Source organism: Trachurus japonicus, chromosome 4 (genome assembly GCF_045865225.1).
Source record: "Trachurus japonicus isolate A0001 chromosome 4, Traja_1.0".
Lineage (NCBI taxonomy): Eukaryota > Metazoa > Chordata > Actinopteri > Carangiformes > Carangidae > Trachurus > Trachurus japonicus.
In genome coordinates, this window is record NC_140910.1 from 7,307,235 (window position 1) to 7,326,020 (window position 18,786).

Below are 18,786 nucleotides of genomic sequence, written 5' to 3' on the forward strand. Positions count from 1 at the left end.
CCGTCTTACATCGCTCATAAATAACACTAATTATCCGTTGGTGCCGAGTGGTGGGAAATGTTAAGAGTTAATAAAGGCAGGCAGCACGGGATTTTTGTATGGGAAAGTAACTGTTCAAATCCGGCTGGATTCTGCTCCAGATGTGTTATAGCACAGAGTGTGCTGAAAGCCTTTTTGTTTTTGTTTTGATCTGTAACTCAGAGACTGTGAGATCAATCAAATTTAATGGACAGGTTTCAAGTCCCCCACTACTCCAGAGAAAAAAAACACAGCATTAGGTCAGAAATTGGTGCTGCAGTACACCGAGCATTTCTTTTCTTTTCGTTTTGGTTTTTGTTTCGGTAACTTCCACTCAGATTTCTTAAATACACTGATTTCTATGATTATGGCTATTTTGCAGTTATAGAAAATCTGTGTACAGTGGTAAAAATAATGTTGTTTGTTTTAGGAAGTGACTGGATTCATCAGCATTTGAATGTGTGTGTGTGTGTGTGTGTGTGTGTGTGTGTGTGTGTGTGTGTGAGAGAGAGAGAGAGGGATGGAGTTGCGGAAAAATAACATTAGTGCTCAGTAAATCTACCCTGGGTAAATAAAAGTATAAATAAAATATCCAACCCACATAGCGGTGGTGCACAATTTAAGTTGATGGCAAGAGAAGCAAACAGGAAGTGAGGCATATTCCCCAAACACTTAGTGTAATAAGGTCCCCAGTTAGCTGTGACTCTCAGTCAGCACTGTACGTGTGCAACACACAATAGATGTGGTGTATGTAAACAGCAGAGCACCAGTTTGGCCTTGATGGTGATGGAGCAGAGACTCTGCTGCTGGTGTCAGAGCAGAGGAGACGGAGAGTGAATGAGCTCTGTGACACTGCTGCTAAACAGTCACGTTACTCTTCTCAGGGCTTTGTGTACATCAGTCAACCCCCTTTACTCTCTCTGTATCTGTGTGACCACAGACACTGTTCTTGTTTTGGGGGGCGGGAGGGTTGGGTGAATCAAGCTTTTTTAAGGTCGTCAGCAAATTGTATTCATTTCTAGTCTTGTGTTGCTTAGATTTACAACATTTCATTTATTCTAAATTGATGCTCTGGCTACTGTATAGTAAAGTTTTCTTCTTCTTCGTCATTTTTTTTACATTTTTAAATTTAAATTTTTTTTTTTTTTACAAATAATCATTATTGAATTCAATTTGTATAAATTATTCTTTCATTGAACATATTCCATTTATTTCCAGAGCATTACATTCAGAAAAGGCTACAACTAATGATGTTTTTTATAAAGTTCATCTATTTATATGTTTGTCATGTAACTGATTTACAAATTTACCATAGGCTGTAAAAATATAGTTTTGTCCAACCAAAGAGGTTCAATTGACAAAGATAGGAAAGGATCAGATTAATCAGTATTTATTTATTTATTTTTTAAGTTTTAATATTCATTTCCTAAAAACAAATTAAATGCACACACATTTCCACATTTAAATGATAGCAATGAAAGAAAGCAAAGTCTTTTTGTGGATTACAGTGGTGCACAATCCAAAAAACTATTTATGAATTACAAAAAAACAACAACAACAGACAGACAAACAAACAAAACTAAAGCTTGTTTGTAGCCGTCATTAGTGTCACACACCCTGGCAGCTGGTGACTTGCGCGCCGGCTACTTTGTGTGTTCGTGCAAAAAGCTGCGTCTGAAAACAGGGAGCACACGTTAGAACAAGGAACGTCACTTTAAGTGACATTTTCCTTAACATTATCACAATGTAAAGAAGCCACAGAGAAGTTGAGAAAAGACTTAGTTGTCAGTTGGATGTTCTCAAAACATTGTGTTATACTTGCAAAAAAAAAAGTGTGAAGGAGGCATGGATATCAATTCCAAACTGGCGCCCACCAGTAATTATGATGCGAGTACAAAGAGATTTTTGCCATTCTAAAGGGAGAAGGGGAGTGTAGGTGTATTAATTCGTATTCCTTCCTGCTTCCTCGACTTGGAAGTTCAGATTTAGAAAAATAGACCCCCCCCCACCCTCCCTCAAAAGAGAAGAAAAAACAAGACCTGTCACATTGACTGACGCCAATCGTATGTAGCATCTGTGTTCCCACTACTGCTCCCTATAGTATATGCCACACTGTGGCAATGTGGGAAACTGACAATGTCAATTTATCAGAACAAAAGCATTCCTCAGCAAGAGGAATACACATCTTTGGGCCCTGGAGACAAAAATCATTCCACCCCCACCCTTACCTGTATCTAAACAGAATGTAGGACATTCACAACACCAGAAATAGAAATTTCACTCACAATTATCATTCTTGAATTTATCCCCTGCAGTCAAAAGTTGGTGTTTCACTTTAGGAGTTGGCGCGGCACTGTAATGCTAACTTTCTTTAAGTAAACACGTGACTGAAAATGACAGACAGTGATGGATTAAAGAGCCAAACAGCCGCTGGCGGATCGGACAATTGAAATCAACTGATCCACATCCACTCTGCCCTAAATGAAACTTAATATTACCTTTATGTGTGAGCTGATCACTTACTCTGCTTCTTTTTTCAGGTGTCTGATCCTGTAGTCCCTGCCATCACTTAGTGTTAACATTTGGGTGAGTACTTGACCTAATTTCTTTTCTCCTTTCCGCAACACTACACTACTGTACATCTACACAGCAGAGTGGCCGCCATTCAACATCTTTTTGAATGTTATTTAATTTACTTATAGGTTAATTCCCCTTTTCCTTCCTTTCTCCACTTGTATAGTTGACCTGAGTGTGGCTGAACACATTTAGCAAATATTGTGTTAAAAACAATTTTCTTTTCATCATTCTGCCACTCCCACTAATTTTTCTTCAGACTTTCTGAGAAACAAAATTATGAAAAAAAAAAAAAGATTTTCTTTCAACATTATGTTTGTAGTAATGTTCTTTTTTTTGTTCCATTTCCTTCATTTAATCACCACAAAAAATCAGAAACGTGTTGCTCTGACTCAGCTATGTGACAGTTTGTGTGTTCTTCAAGTTGCCAGATAATATTGTGTAAACACATCAGTGGGTAATTAATGTAATTGGTGGTCGTTAAGAGCACCGTGTGCTGTAGACACTTGGAGCCTAATTTCTTTATTTTGACTATTTTTGTAGTTTTATTAAATGCTGATGAGTTTTAATTATTGTTACAGAGGTACTGTTGTAACATGCAAACTTGAATATTACGTAACAGGGTATAAAATAGTGTTTGTATTTAATATGATAATATGATAGTTTATTTTTCAGATTTTTTTCCCTCCAGTTTTTACATTTTATATTAGAAAATATGGACATTAGAGCAACTTTTACATCCTTATCCAGTGGAGAGTCAAACTCTCTCCCTCTTCCTAGTCCATTCATTTGCATCACAGAAAGCTGGCTAAAGGGCAAAAGGTTGTCTTAATGACGTACAGCAAGTGTTCCCATGATACGTTCTTGATTTAATCAATTAGCTTTGGTTATGAGAAAATAAAGTCATGTGTTTTAGATAGAAAATGTGGAAAAGCCACTATCCCTTTAATCAAATAAAGCTTTGTCTAGTTTGTTTTTAAGAGACCTCAGACACAATCCAGATATTCACTGCCCCGTCAGCTTTCCTTCCAGCATACAATGTAATTTATTATCTAATGTAGGATTGGACTAAGTCATTGTCATAACACCACTGCTTGACTCAGTGGATGAGAAATACATCACCAGGCCCTCTGCTGTTGCCAGAGTTGATGGTACAGGTCATGTGACACACTGTGGTCCACAAAGATCTCATTCTGCACACCAGGAAAAAACAAACAAATAATATAATAAATGAATTTGGCTCTTGATGGTTAAAACATGACATTGGACTGAACTGCCCATGAGACATTAAATGGATGTTTGATTTTGGTAGGTAGGTGTAAAGATAAAAAGAAAGAATAAAACCTGTTAATACTGAAACATGGGCTTATGGACCTTGTTGCTGCTCACTAAGGATAAATTTGGTACATTAGCTTAGCCTTCAACGATTCTTTGTCTTTATCTGCTAATTAGCTGACTCTTTGTTGGCGTTCTCTCTGATAAGCTGCTGAGAACTCCCTTAACAGCCACATCAAAACTGTGTTTGCGTGTCCTGATAACACTAATGGTCCTCGCTATAATTGATGTAAGATATAATTCCACCACTTTTTTCAGTCATGCTTGTGCAGTTTTTTTATTCTAATGAAGTAGTTGAGGTTTGATTTTTATTATTTGGCCCCTGTCACTGAAATATCTTCTATTAGATTATCTGCCGCCATGACATAGTTGTGCCCACTTTAAATATACCGACTATACAGTAAATACCATAAGAGCGTGTGTTGCACAAACTGTCAGTAAGGACGCTGAAATTAGAAAGCTCTGAGGTGTCTGTGCTTAGCAAAGCATGCACTGTGGTTGAATACCAAAATCTGATTTTTGAAACAGATGGTAAGGTGCCTATACGGGAACCTGAGCTCTTCCTCGCTAAATATGAAAATGTCGAACAGGTGGTGCAAGAAGCTTCCTCCTCGCCACAGCTTTCATTAACACACTTTTATTCTCCTAGAAATGTTAAACCTTCTCGTGCCCTCAGAGACCCAGGGCAGACAGAGGAGCTGCTTTCTTCCTCTCGAGGCAAGAATGTGGCAAAGCCACGTCCTCCTTGTTTTGTGCAGTTAGACACAACTCTCTCTACAGCCGTTTTCCCACTAAAATTAGCGGGTCGACGCGGGTTTTTTAAACGCGGGTCGACCCGCTAACAATCGGCATTTGGCCCCTTTCCCATTGACCAAAATGAGCCGAGTCTGACCCCCCCGCTGAGGGATCAGACAGAGCATAAACCAGTCGCCCCGCTCTCATCCGCGGTGCAAGAAACACACACAGTCATGCCACAGCCGCCCGCCGCGGAGTGTCCGTCCGCCGAGGCAGACTCTCTGGCTGGCTGACCTGGAGCACCAGGACCGCAGAGGACAGAGAGTCTGCTGCGGCCGGATGACGGACGTCCGCTGCACAACACGTCAGTTAAACAGACTGTCGCTTCTTTTCTTTTCTTTTTTTCTATCGTTTTTGGTCAGTGTTCTCTGATCTTTTGATCCCAGTCTCGGATGAGAGCAGAGCGGAGCAGAGCTTTGTTTTGATACGTGATATGAGACGCGACCGGCACGATGACGTAGCGTCACGTAACGTTCAGTGTCATCACGTAAATTAGCGGGTTGACGCGGGTCTGGCGTTCCCACTGCAAGCCGTTCGGAGCCGAGCCGATTAAAGGCGATTTTAACCCGCGTCGCTTGCCGAGTCGTTTGACCGCGTCGACGCGGCTCAGTGCGCCGGAAAGGGGTATACTATGCACATGATTAACCGTATAACCGTTAACCGATAACAAGAACTTTGACCGATATTGGTTATTGTTTTTTATTAGCTCCTTATGTCCTTGTGTCGACACTGGCAGACTTCCACGTGCCTTCAGTCATATTTCGCAGCAAAAAGTTACACAGGAGGACTGACAGTATGTGCAGCAGCTCCTCTCTCTTCAGCCTGGTGTTTGGCTGCACTTTGTATGAAAACAGTTCAACATTGGACGATCTCAATCTCGACGATCTAACCTACATATGAGTGATCAGCTGAGACAGAGCACAGTGGATGTGGCGCTGATCAGCCGTTGCAGCGCACATGTGTATTTAACAGCAAAAAAAATTTAAAAATTGGAGGGATCAAATTTAACCAATATCTGCAAGAGTGTTTGAGACACTGCATCCTGGGGCCACAAACTCCCTTCACTCTCATCCCCTGTTCTCCTGGAGCAAAGGCCATATATCGTATGTATAAAATTCTAGTGAGTTCGTTCAGCACTGATGAGCAGTGTATGTTCGCTTGTTTGTCGTCCATATGATTTATAAATTCTAAAAAAAAAAAAAATCAATATCTTTAGTGAAATCAGTTTGTGTGATATAATATGTCTAATATGGGTTTTTGACTTTGACAGTGTTGTTTATGGGCTCATTTCTAGATTCAGTATTTTATTATCATCCCATCAGATTCAATAGGATTTTTGTTGTGGTGACCAAAGAAAAGTCTGCACACTTCAGTTCCGTTTTCAGTGCATTTATTTAGCACATCCAACAAGCTACGCTTTGAGCCACCTGCTCTTCTTCAGGCTTAAGACATGCCTATGACAGACGCTCTCGTTTTCTTCTTTCTTTTATCTGCCCTGAGGGGTCACATGATAGGTCACATGGTTGACTAAACATGTACCAATGCCTGTGTTAACATGATGTTGCAGTAACTTTATCAGTGTCTTATGGGTGCACAGAAAAATTTAAATACTTTGCATCACTATTAACTGTAACAATGACAAGATTAATCCTTTAACAGATTTTAACACGTGTATTGATGACATGAGTCCTTGGAGTTGGTTTTTTCTTTTTTTTCTCTATTGTATTGTAGGAACACACCATAGAAACGTATAGAAAGTAATGTCCATGTCGTCAGTGATGGTTAATACTCAACAGAGCTGAGTGAGATTTTCAAGGTTTTCAGCTGCTTTACAGTGTTTTGAAATCACATTTATTTTTCTCCCTTGCTTTTGTGCCGTGTGCGGTGCAGTCATTAGTTTTCAGGTGATGGATGTTGAGGGCTAGAAGAATGACTGCACCTGCTGGAGCTTTATTAAAACCTAAAGTCAGAGCAGACTTTCCAGGTTTATTCGCACCGCACAGCTTTTACAGTATAGAGTGGCTGCACTTTGTGTGAAATGACTCACCTTACTGTGTGTATCAAAGTGCAACATTTGTATTTATTCAGCCTGACCTTTCTGTCTTCCTTTTTTAAAAATGAAATTGTCGACAGTATCTCCAAGTGAGAAGCATTTCACTGGTTGCTGAAAGTGATTTTTGTAAGAGTGTTATATTTAAGAGGATATAATAAAGCTGTTTATTCTTTGAGGTTCAACACTTGAGCATAACATAGGCAAAGAAAAATGCTGTGAGCAGTTACACAGTGAAGGCTCAACCCAATTCCCTCTAACCTTATACATCACTGCTTTGTGCCATATGTACATGTAAGAGCTCATAGGGTATGTGCAGCCTCTGACTCATGGGCAAAATGCACAGCATGCACACAGACACGTTCTTAAGACACATCAGGTCAAGGAAGGACAAAGACACCCCTCACACAGACATGTAGTTTGACTTCTCTGTCGGCACAGTAGCATCGCAGTAGCACAGAAGTGGACTGACGGGGACCACCTTACACGACTGGGCTGCAGTCAAGCTGTAAACTTAACTTGCCAAGACTGGTTCTTGGTTTCTCTGTTTGTTTGGGTGTCCTGGCTCACAGTTCGTGTGTATGGGCCAGATTCTTGAAGCACACATCAAATCGACGGATGACTAGCCAGGCCGGCTGCCAGCTGAATTTCAAGAACAGTTTAGCTTGACTGCAGAATTTAAAATGCTTAACTCTTTGTTGGACTTGACTGGAGCTGGAGCCGAGCAGCAGGGACTTTATTATGTGAATGGACAAATCCTTCAGTTTTCCGCTGGACTGTCGGGGGAAATTATATAATGGCCTCTTCTTTTAGGAAAATGTGCCATCTTTTCTCTCACTCTATAAACATACATTCATTCACACCTGCTCTATGTAAGGTAAACATCTTTTAGAAAAGATCTAAGTCCCTCATACTGTTCCTTTTACGGCTTGATAATCTCAGCAGCACAGCACTCACGCGTGGTGTTGAAGCGGCTTTCAGCACTAAAAGAAAAAAAAAAAACCTTGTGTCTCATCTAAATATATCTTTCTTAACTTACATTGCAAAATATCATATGAAATGCTGTTATTATATAAAATATAGCCATGATACGTACTCTTCAGTTTCTTGTTTAGTGTCTAACAGTCGCACATAAAAATTCAAGGGCACATCCGTACGTCAGGGTTTTCTTTCTCGTTGACTGATGCCTTTGCTTGTTGAAAACATCAAACACCCTGATGTTGCGTGGGCCACCATGAGAACGGTGGCTCATGCAGGTCAACACAATGCACAAGCCACAACACAAATACAAATTCAGTCCCAACCTAAGTGAGCAGCCATCTGTCTGACGATAAAGGAAGATGAAAAAGGTGGCATGGAAATACACAAATACACACACCTCCTCACTCTGCAGTGACTTTTGTTTTTGTGTTGTGACTTTTTGGATTGTGTTGACCTACCACTGTGCACAGATCCCATCATGTGTTGTAGCTGTAGTGGCTTTAACAGCATGTATACCATACCAATGTCTCTCCTGAAGCATTATTGATCTGGTGAATGTAGATTTGGTTATTTCCAAAAGTCAGACTTTCCACTCTGATGTTCAGACAATATCCAGCCAACATAGAAAATGGTGAAAAGGTGTGAATGTGAGTGTGTGAGGCCCTGACCCCGATAGACTTGACCTGTCCAGGTGAACCCCCACCCTCACTCTGTCAGATGGGATTGGCTCCATTCTATAGACAATGGATGGATGAAAATAATTTCAGTGAAACTTGCCACATGTCATGGTCAGACTGGATGTAGCTGTAATTTGTGGGATGTGGAAGTCGTTGTTGCCGGGCGTCCCCGTCAGCACATTTAAACCTGACGTGGCGCCATCACAGTGACAGCTCAACTGTGGCCTGATTGGTCCAGAAACGACTGATAACACAAAAACATTAAGAAGAATGCTAATGAATATTGTACTGTTTGCTTACACGGCGCCTGAAGTGTTTTACATTCATAAGCGCTGCTCAACAAAGACCCACAGTTGCTGCGTTGTGGCATCTTTCGTCATGGGATTGTGCAGCTCATTAATATCAAATTTGGCAGATTTGGATGAATGAGGCTGACAGTGCAGTCGTGTCACAGGGGGATTCTCTCAGTCTTTCCTCCCTGTCTTTTTCCTGCCTGCTTGACTTTCTTCATTTCTTTATCCTGCCTTTCATTCTGCATTAAAACACACATGACTGTGCACTTTCTGCCCAGTCCGGCTTTGATGGCGAGTGAGGTGGACAGAGCATCTAACAAAAAAATAACTTGTTTGTGGTATCTATCTTAAAGATGCAATCGTGGCCTGATGCACCCAGGGGGGAATGCTCAGGGATTGTTGTTTTATACCATAAAGACTGAACTGCTGTTTGTGGCAGACTGACCTTGTTTGTGGCTTTTAGAGTTAGAAAGAAACTATTTCTTTGTGCCTGAATGTGTAAGACTCGTGCATTTGTTTCTTAAACGACACTGAGATTTAGAGTCGGATATTCTCCCTCTAGGCCTGAAATCTGACCATTTTACGAATTTCTTGTTCACAAGGAGCAGTGAGTGGCTGTGGTGTTTTTTTTTTCCACTGGCGTTTTCTTTTCAAATTTCCACAAAGAGTACAATTGGTACATTTAGATTTGAGTATTTTCAGGGTACCAGGATAATGACTGAATCAAGGCAATCTCCTCTAGAGTGATGCAAGTGTTTTGAAAGCATGAAAAAACACTTTGATCTTATCTCACTTAGATTTCTCTTAGATTGCATTGTAGGTATAAATTAACAATTCAACAAATTATTGTAACAAATAAAATAAGAACTGCGACATTCTTTTGGGTCCGGTTGAAGTGTTTCCTTAGTCATTCTTAAATCCTGGCTGGATAAAGCTGTGGCCTGGAAATATCGATTGTTTTCATTATTAATCAATTCATCTTTCTTATCTTTAAACCGTTAAGGTTGTTAGTTGAGGTCAAACACCACCTGCATCACCTGATTTTCCCAGGGAGTCAGTGATGTGTGATGATGGTTACCAATGGTGATTTGTGTAAGATGACGTACCTGTGATGTTGTTGTTGGAAGCTGTTGGAGACAGTTGGTCGCGCTGAGGTCACGCTGTAAAACCAGTACAGCTTGTTGTCATGGTGTTGGCTACGACCCACAGTTGCCCTGTGTTCAGTCAACAAGCCCGTAGCTTCATTATATAGGGAGACCACAATAGAAAACAGGACTTTTTCATATTTGTGGAGAAGAAAACTGTAACTTTTTATCTAAAAATGACAAATTATTCCTCAATAATTAAAATGGCATCAGATTATTTTTCTAATGGTCAACTCAGTCGTTGTGCAGATGCCTATTCACATCAGACGGCAGCAAGTTTTTGCAGTGGATGTAATATAATACTTTTTCACTTTTTTTGTTGATAGGGACTTGCATCAGCTTTTATTTTGAAAGGTGAAACTCCTGACTTTCAACAGTCTCAGTTGTGGAGGTTAATGAAGGTGAACTACCTCTGCAATATAAACCTTGGTTATGGCTGTGAATATTGTAGTGTCTCACTGTAACATAAAATCATTCAACAGAATCAACAATATCAATGTCAAGGTTAAAAGAGGTGGTATAATTGATCTAATATATGTGATAATATATTTGGCCTCAGTTAGTGACATTAGTGTGTTTTCAGGTTTTCATCTTGGTGATAGAGGAACAGTCTTTCTAGCAGGGTTCACTTTCAATACAGGCCCATTGAGCACGAGCCTGTCTGACTGAATCAATGCTGCTTTGTTGGCAGAGGCCACACACCTCAACAGTGCAACAGAAAATAATGGCGTATTGAGCTGGCATATGATAGAGCAATTATACCCTTTGTTCGCAGCTCCGCAGATGCATTTGACGGCTGCTCTCAAGCTGCATGTTTACACACCAAGGCTGAAGGTCTGTTTTTAAACAATTACTGCAGCTCTCCATGACAAAACTGGAGCAGAGGATGATTCACAGCTGAGCTGTGATCACCTTCTGCAGGGAGAGTAAAAAAGAAAACAAGTAAATAAGACCAGCTCATGATGGACAGATTAGATTAAGACAACCTCGCAGTGATTAAGGGGCTGACATAGATACCCTGGCTGTGTTTTGTGATGGAGCAGTGAGCGGGGCTGGATTGGGTTTTAAGCAGCAGGAACAGATAAACAGCAGCAGCCATCAGTCAATTAAGGATCAAGCCTTCCAAAAACAACTAGTTTAACTTTGCCTCTCAATTAATCTTCTTTGGGTGGTGACCAAGGGTCATAGTGCTGCAGAGTGAGCAGTGACCAAGTGAAAGATTAAGTCCAAACAACTGCAGCCCAACTGACGCTGCACAGATGCTTCTGGCCAAACAGCTTGTTTTTCTTCAGCAGTTTGACATCGATCAGATTTATTTTAAGAAGTGGATCAATCATGGAGGTCCAAATCCATTTCTCTGTTCTACCAAGGATTTCAAGAACATTTACACATGCAACAAACACACACTGTGATGTGTTTGTCAGAGCGATCTGTAAGAAATCCCTGAACTAAAGTCCTCATCTGCTGTGGGAGAAAATCTCCCTGTGATGTGCTCGGGTGTGCATTTTAAATAATTCACTAACATTGTTTACTTTACAAACAAAGCAAATCATATTGACCTTGTGTGTTTCACAGACAGCATAGGCCACAGTGGACAAGTCTAACTGGGTGAAATGACCCAGAAGTATCTAAGTGGGAGCCATAATAAGAGCTGGTTGAATTTTCTGAATGATAAGATAGGGAGCTTCAGTGGCTCCTATCTTATCTCCTGTTGCAGTGGTCTTCCTTTACAGTATGAACGGGAAGGAGAGAAGACCGTACCACAACTCCTTCCTGTAGCATCATTTACAGTAGAGTGGCACTAATGTAGATTTACCACAGCAGACCTACATAAATATAGAAACATCAGAGCATGTGTTTTGTGTTTGTGACACAGTCATGGAAATCCTTGGCTGACCTCCAAATCCATCGATCTAGATTTTTCTTTTTTCAAATCCAGTCAGGACTCATCATTAAGAACAAGCCTATCATGGTCATAACAATCTATTAATAAATATAACAAATGCGTACAAAAGGAAAAAGTCAATGTAGCCTGTTAATGTCTAAATCCTATTCACCCTGGCCTCGTACTTAGCTGCTAATTTTTGTTGAATTATTGTTTTGATGGGTCAACCTTCTCTACCAGTGCATTTTTTTCATATTTTCATTTTTCAACCTTTTATTCCTGTTTGCTTTGTGTTTGTGGTTTGGAAAGGAAAAGGGTGCATTGCCATGTGTTATAAATAAAGTTGGTTAGAACAGGTCCAAGTGAAAGTGTAGTTGGATTGTCCTCTGTAACATCTTCCCTCGACCTCATGACATTTAGAGGTTAGACTTCTCGACTGCAGCCACAGACCGTGATATTCTTAACTCCCTGTCCACAGTGAAGTAAGTGTCTGCTGCTGTTGATCACCCTGCGTTTGTGTTTTAGTAGATTTTCGACAACATAACATCCAATGTTAAAGACTGGAAGAGCTGGGAGAAATAAAAAACCGGATGACAAACATCCAGCTAATGAGGCCAGTTCTCCCACACACAGCTGGAACATGTGGGTCATATTACTGTTAGTCACGGTTACTGGTCATAATGTGTTGGTATTTATGTGTTGGTATGGTTTCTTTCTGATGTATGTGTGTATACAGGCAGTGCGATAAGCTGTGTGAAGAGTGGAAACTCATTTAATTAGTTACACTATTACACAACACGTTTGATCAATTGGCTTATTGTTGTGTAACAAGCTAATTATTCAAAATTATGTCATGAATGAAATACTTTAAGTAATGTGTGACATTGTTGATTAAAGGGTCGGACATTTCCAGTGATTAGGTGTTGGTGGCTGTAATCTCAGTCTCAGTTCTGTGATACTGGGTTCTGTGACGGCACTAACTCGATGAAACATGTATCTGATGCCTTGAAAGGCAACGTTACAACTGATCAAATGATGGCTCTGTACAGGGCAGGCTGAACGGCACTTCAGAACCAGGAGGTTGAAGTGAGAAAATGTCTGGCCTTCGATTAATCTGAGTTCAGCTGACACCAGTCCATGAAAATGTTCACAGACTGACCCCGAAAACCAGACTGAGCATCGATGAAAGAGTGCACCAGCATCACCTGCATCAGTGCGCTGGTGGACTCAACATCAGTTTGGTTTGATATGCTGATGATACAGTATGTGTTGTCAGATATCACCCACAACCTTCTCATGAAGGTAGATATGCGTCACGCCTGCACCGGAAACATTACAGTACCGGCTGAGGGTTCATTAGCATTAGCATTAGCACAATACCATTTTCTCCGTCTGAGCTCCACCTCACGTGACATCAACATACTGTAGCTACTAATGCAGTTGGCCCAGAGAGCATTTCATGCCGACGTTGCCAACATAACCATATGTTAATATTTATATATTTTGGACCCATCAAAATGTATAAAACAATTATTTATATACTATATAAAGAATTCAGTAAAATTAATACTTTTATTCTGCACCCCTCTAGATGTTCTATGGATGTATTATTTTTGAAAAAATGATTCGTTTTGATGAGAAAGTTGTAGCCATAACCTTTAACAATATAGGGAAGCATGATATGGAGAACAAAACATTCAGATTGTGATTATTTCTGCAGATGTTGTGATTGTAATATGCGATTATGGTTTCAGCTAAGGTTTCGTTTTTACTTTTCATTTTCAGGGGAAAAAAAAGAAAAAAAGATGGTACGATTTTTCTTTGGTCTTGTACCAGAGGAACATGTTGCATAGTTTACTGTGCTTACATGTGACACATTTTACCTTCTTTAGGAAAAACATAAAAATAGTATTTATTTTTTTTATTGCAGGTTCTATCATTTGGATGTTGTTTCCAAACGCTGTGTAAAACATGTTCATCTGAAATAAACTTTAGACAAAATTCAGACAAAACATCCTCAGACTATGCTAATAGTGTGCAGTAGAGTGATGTTTTTGACAGAGCAGAGATCGTGGTCTGACACTGTCAGATCCTTTTAGCACAGTGCACAGATCTTCTGTCCCACTGTTACCGACTGAGAAATGTATAGCAGGCTGTTTGGACTTCAGCGTCCTACTTGTCTTTTAAGCAGCAACAAACAAACAGGAAACAGAGTGAGTGGGCTGCATGAGGTCAGTATAAGTACAAACTGCCTCTGTCTTCTACACCCTGAAATGCAGATTTGTAACCAATCCCTGCCTCTTTGTTGCTGATAGTTTTTGTAATAACACTCTTCCACAGTGGCTGAGAACCTCATAGTAAGCTTAGCCACTGGTATTGTGTGTGTGTGCGTGCGTGTGTTAAACAGAGTATGAGGAAACCCTGGCTCAGTGTGACATGATGAAGTTATGGGCCTAAAGCTCCTCATTGTTATGTATCTGTGGTCCTGCAGTCCAGCGCTGCAGAATATAGAGAGGGTGAAGGGAAACGCCGCTGTGGCTGCCAGCCCACTGGACCTTTTCCTGCTCCAGAGAAGAGCGAACAATTGAAGCAATACCTGTAAGTCAAGACAAAGGGCTAAAGCACCCTGGCTCGTTGTCAGCCTCTTTCATTGGACCGGGTGAAAATGATTTGGATATAATTGCAAAGCAAAATCGCTGTCTGCTGCAATTGCTTAAATGGCAGCTCAAGTGTTTAAAGAAAGCTCAGATGAAATCGTCATGAGCTTACACTCATTCATGTCTTTATATCCTGCGCTGTGCTAAGGGGATTCTTGAGCAAAGTCATCTGTATTCAGTAAACAAAGTGGTATTGATGAGCTGATTCTATGTGGCTTTGCCAGTGAGCGAGCCGGGGAAGGGATTATGTCCCCAAGCCAAAACCCAATACAAGTTTGAATAAGGGGATAGATGTGCAGTGCTTACTGTAGCAGCAGAGGATAAGCTGTGTTCAACATTAAAAACAACTCAATACCTGGGATATGAAAATGTTTGAAAATCTCAGAGTATCTTGAGTGGAAAATATCTGTTTACAATAAATTGACAAATCTATCCCCCTCCATTATTTCTTTATTTTTTTAATAAGGGAATGCAGTAGGTGACAGATGACTGTGTCCGCAGTGTTTGACTCGATATTCCTGCTGGTAACAGTTAGCAGGGAGCCTGTAATTGACTGAGTTGTTTGAGAAGGTTTCATTTCATTTACTGAAGGATTTAAGCATCTCCAGTGAGTGAGGCTGGAAAGGTGTAACTACAGCAGCATATGGCAGAGACTGTGAGGAATCCAGAAATCCGATAATCCACCATCCTTTACAGTACAGGGATTATATCTTCTGTGACTTCTCTCTGTTTTTACGTCTCGCGTTCTGTTCGTCTGTCCATAGTTTGGCTCTGGTTGCTGCTGCTGCACAGCTATGGAGGTGCTACTTTGTGCCTCATCTGGTCATTTTGTAGAAACAGCTTGTGAGCAGCCTCTATAAAATCTGTTTTACTCATTTATCTTTATAATATTCTATATCTGCTTTGCTCTAGATTAACCCTGCATGGAGATTAGGTGGCTGCAGTTTTGTAACGTTGTAGGAGTTTTTGTAATAACATCTAAAAATGTGCCATGTCATTTTGGCCTAAAGGGCAAACATGAAAACATGGTTTTCAAATCTTTTTTTTTTTTTTTTCCTCTAGCATTAAGTATTCATTACAAAATTTGCAACTGGATCGGATTGTCAGGATGTGGTTTAAACAGATTGGACTGACTGTGCCTCCATCATAAGCAAACTACCTTCCAACTCTTTTGACTCAAATATTACTAACGCCTAATTGGTTCCCTGAAATATATGACATCAGTTTTCCCCCATAAGAATGACAGACGGTCAAAACAAAAGTATAAATACAGAAAAACTCTAATGTGAAACTCTTGAAACTGTGCAGCTCCACCAACCAGCCCAGTCACAATCTCCTCCTCCTGAGTTTCAGCGTTGAACCGCAGCCAGAACAAAGCAGAACAATGTGATGCCACACTGAAATTGACTTTTTAGGTATTTGTGTCATCACATTTGTACAGAATTGTGTCACAATTACCGCATGAATCTGTGAGGTCTGGCCAAAACGTGTATTTGACCTTTGACCTTTCTAAACAGTTTGTCCCTGAATCCAAATCTGACAACCAATCAGATTGCTGGGTTTCACCTTTCCCTTTTATAAGTCTCCATAACTCCTCTTTGCTTTCTGATCAATAAGGTTGTTGGATTTAAGTGCTGATACATATTTATGTTACCAATTAGGCTTATTCCTGTGTACAGTAAATGCACTCTGCCTCCATCCTGTGAGATACACCTGTTTCTATCTGTGGCAATTCAATACAACCACTCTGCCTCAAGTCTACTTTACTGATGCCTGCCTGCAATATATTTATTTATGTTGTTGGAAACCTTTAAGTTTATTAATATGTCTCTTATTGAAACAATATAAACACTGGCTGCTACATTTTGAAGTAATAATTATTTCTTTTTTTACTCTCTCAGATGGATAGAGGCTTAATTCATTGTAAATCTCAGTGCAACTTGTTGAAAATATCCTTTGTTGATTTAATTGCTTTCATAGATCTCCTGTTCATGGACATGGACGTCATTTCACAGCATTGTTACAAATACACAACTAGATGCATTTGAAAGCTAATTATAAGTGCAGTGCAGTATAACTGTATCCATCCCAACGGCCACAGGTTTTTAAATAAACGTGTATCAAAAGTGATTTACAGCTCCTGCACCACACATGCACAATTACAAAGACACACACGGCTGACAGTTTGATCCCTCAAATTACATGCTTGCCTCCCTGTTATCATATTTCATCGCTTCAGTCCTCACCAGCAGAGCAGTTAGAGCCGCGCGGCCAGACACTTGACTTGTTTGTGAGTTCAGGATGATAATTAACTCTGTCCAATGGTAAAATGTGTCCTCTTGCAATTCATACTTTTCTCCAGAGGTGAGGATTCCAGTCTCTCCGTGTCTTCATAAATTACATTTCAGAGAGTTTTTAGAGTCTTTGTGTTTTTTTTTTTGCTCTACAGAAACCCCAGTCAACTTAATTATCGCCTATTCTTACATTGTATTGTAGACTTGTCCTTGAAACGCCCAGTTTTATGTGTGCCACAGTCCAAGCATTCTCACTTTTCAGCACGTGCCTCATCACACATCTGTAGAAAGCCTGCTTCCACCACAGTGAACAAATATTTAAAATAGCTCGAGCGTCCGCCGCGCTCCTCCAGTATGAGTGTATCAGCAGACCCCACTGAGAGTCGCTTCTTAACATCAAGTGCTCATTTCTAAAATGAAAGGTGGCAATTAGCCCATCAGGCTGAGGATGGTACCACACTCACCCCCTCCGCCTCCCACCCCCCTTTCACTTTGTGCAGGTACAGCTACAGCAATAAAGGTCCTGTTGTATGATTCGCATTTCCTCTGCTGTGATAAGGAGCCCCAGGACAGCGCCTGTCAGATGAAGCCAATTAATGATGGCTTGATGTGATGTTTTAAGTGTTCAAGGCAAGTCCACAGCTCCTCTCGCTCGCTGTTGTTCCCTCCCAGATAAGCTTTACTGCGTTGACTTTGCCCAAATCCAATCCCAAAACCAAAGGCACTTATTAGCTACCTATCTGAGAGTGACATGTGTAGCTACAGGGAGTCGTTGGATAATGGTCCTTCATTGTCACCCCTGTAATTTGTGGATTAACAGTTTGATTTAATTTTGAGCCATCACACATCGCAGCTGTTTGGCGTTTTTGGAGGCAAGGACCAATGAATCAATCCTCCCGTTAGCTCCTCACACAGGCAGTTTGCATGTTTGCTCGCTTGTTGCACACGTAATTTGTTTTGCTCTACAGGAAATAGGGATGGGGAATAAAAGCTGTAGGATTGTGTTGTCTCATACTAAATATAATAGAAACATTACATTGTTTAAATCTTTCAAAATTACTCAAGATTCACGTGATCATCTGATCTACAGTCCGAACCCATCAAACATGAAATAGCAGTATAGTGGCTGCTGGTAATGGTAACACTCAACAACATCGTTCATCAAACAGACACAATATAAACAAATCCAAGTCCACTAACCATCCATTTGCCATTACACTTATCTTACAGGGTCATGGGGGAGCTGAAAGGTCACCAGTCCATCACAGGCCCGACACATAGAGACAAACAAGCAATTAGGCTAATATTCAAACTTCAGATTCACCTAATGTGCCTGTCTTTGGACCGAGGAAGCTGGAGAACCCACAGAGACACCTGCGTGCTGTGGTGGTGGTAGAGTTGAGTCAACACAATGATTTAATGGATTGCTGTGAGTCACGATACTAATGCTGCATTCACATGGCGTCCAGCAGACGGCACACCGGATGTCATTTTAGTGGAGGCTGGCAAAGAATGCCGTCGACGGCAACGGCAAACGGCAATACCGTCTGAAGTTAAATATTTTAAATGTTGCTGTCCTGCACCACAGGATTGCGGTGTCACCATAGCAACATATTGTCACACGTGTATCGTTTTGCCGTCTTGCCGTTCTCTTGGATCGGACCGTTGTTGTTTTTCGTGTTCCGTTCCGTGGCTGTAATCTATTTGCCGTGACCCTTTCACATATCATCTAGAACAGGCATCACCAAATGGCGGACCTCGGTCCGGACCCGGACCGAGTGATGGTTCGATCCGGACCCGAGACCAATCTCTAATAATAACATTTTTTTCCGACGGGACAGCGGGCTCAGCTATAGGTCAATACGGCAGCTTCACTCAATTGAGCCAATCAGATCGTTTGTTTACCCGGTGCGGCCAGTGCGTCTGAGAGGGAAAGAGAAAGGAGACGGAGTGATGACAGCCTTGCTCCAAAATAAAAAAAAGTTGATGCTGAAGTCAAAGGCGAGCCGCTGGGCGTTTGTGGCCGCCGCCGCCTTGGTTAAGCGTGTGTGCGCGCGCGTGGGGGCCGTTCAGATGTGGGTC

The 18,786-nt window shown here is 40.9% G+C and overlaps 1 protein-coding gene across 4 annotated transcripts in view; it reads left to right on the forward strand.

Annotated features, from left to right (window-relative positions):
- The window catches only part of lpp (LIM domain containing preferred translocation partner in lipoma), a 138,630-nt gene that overhangs the window by 20,814 nt on the left and 99,030 nt on the right, over nt 1-18,786 (forward strand). For all 4 annotated transcript variants that reach the window (XM_085773646.1, XM_085773644.1, XM_085773645.1 and 1 more), the window contains one exon: nt 2,559-2,604. The gene's annotated coding sequence lies outside the window, so the exon portion shown is untranslated. The remainder of the gene's footprint in view (nt 1-2,558; nt 2,605-18,786) is intronic.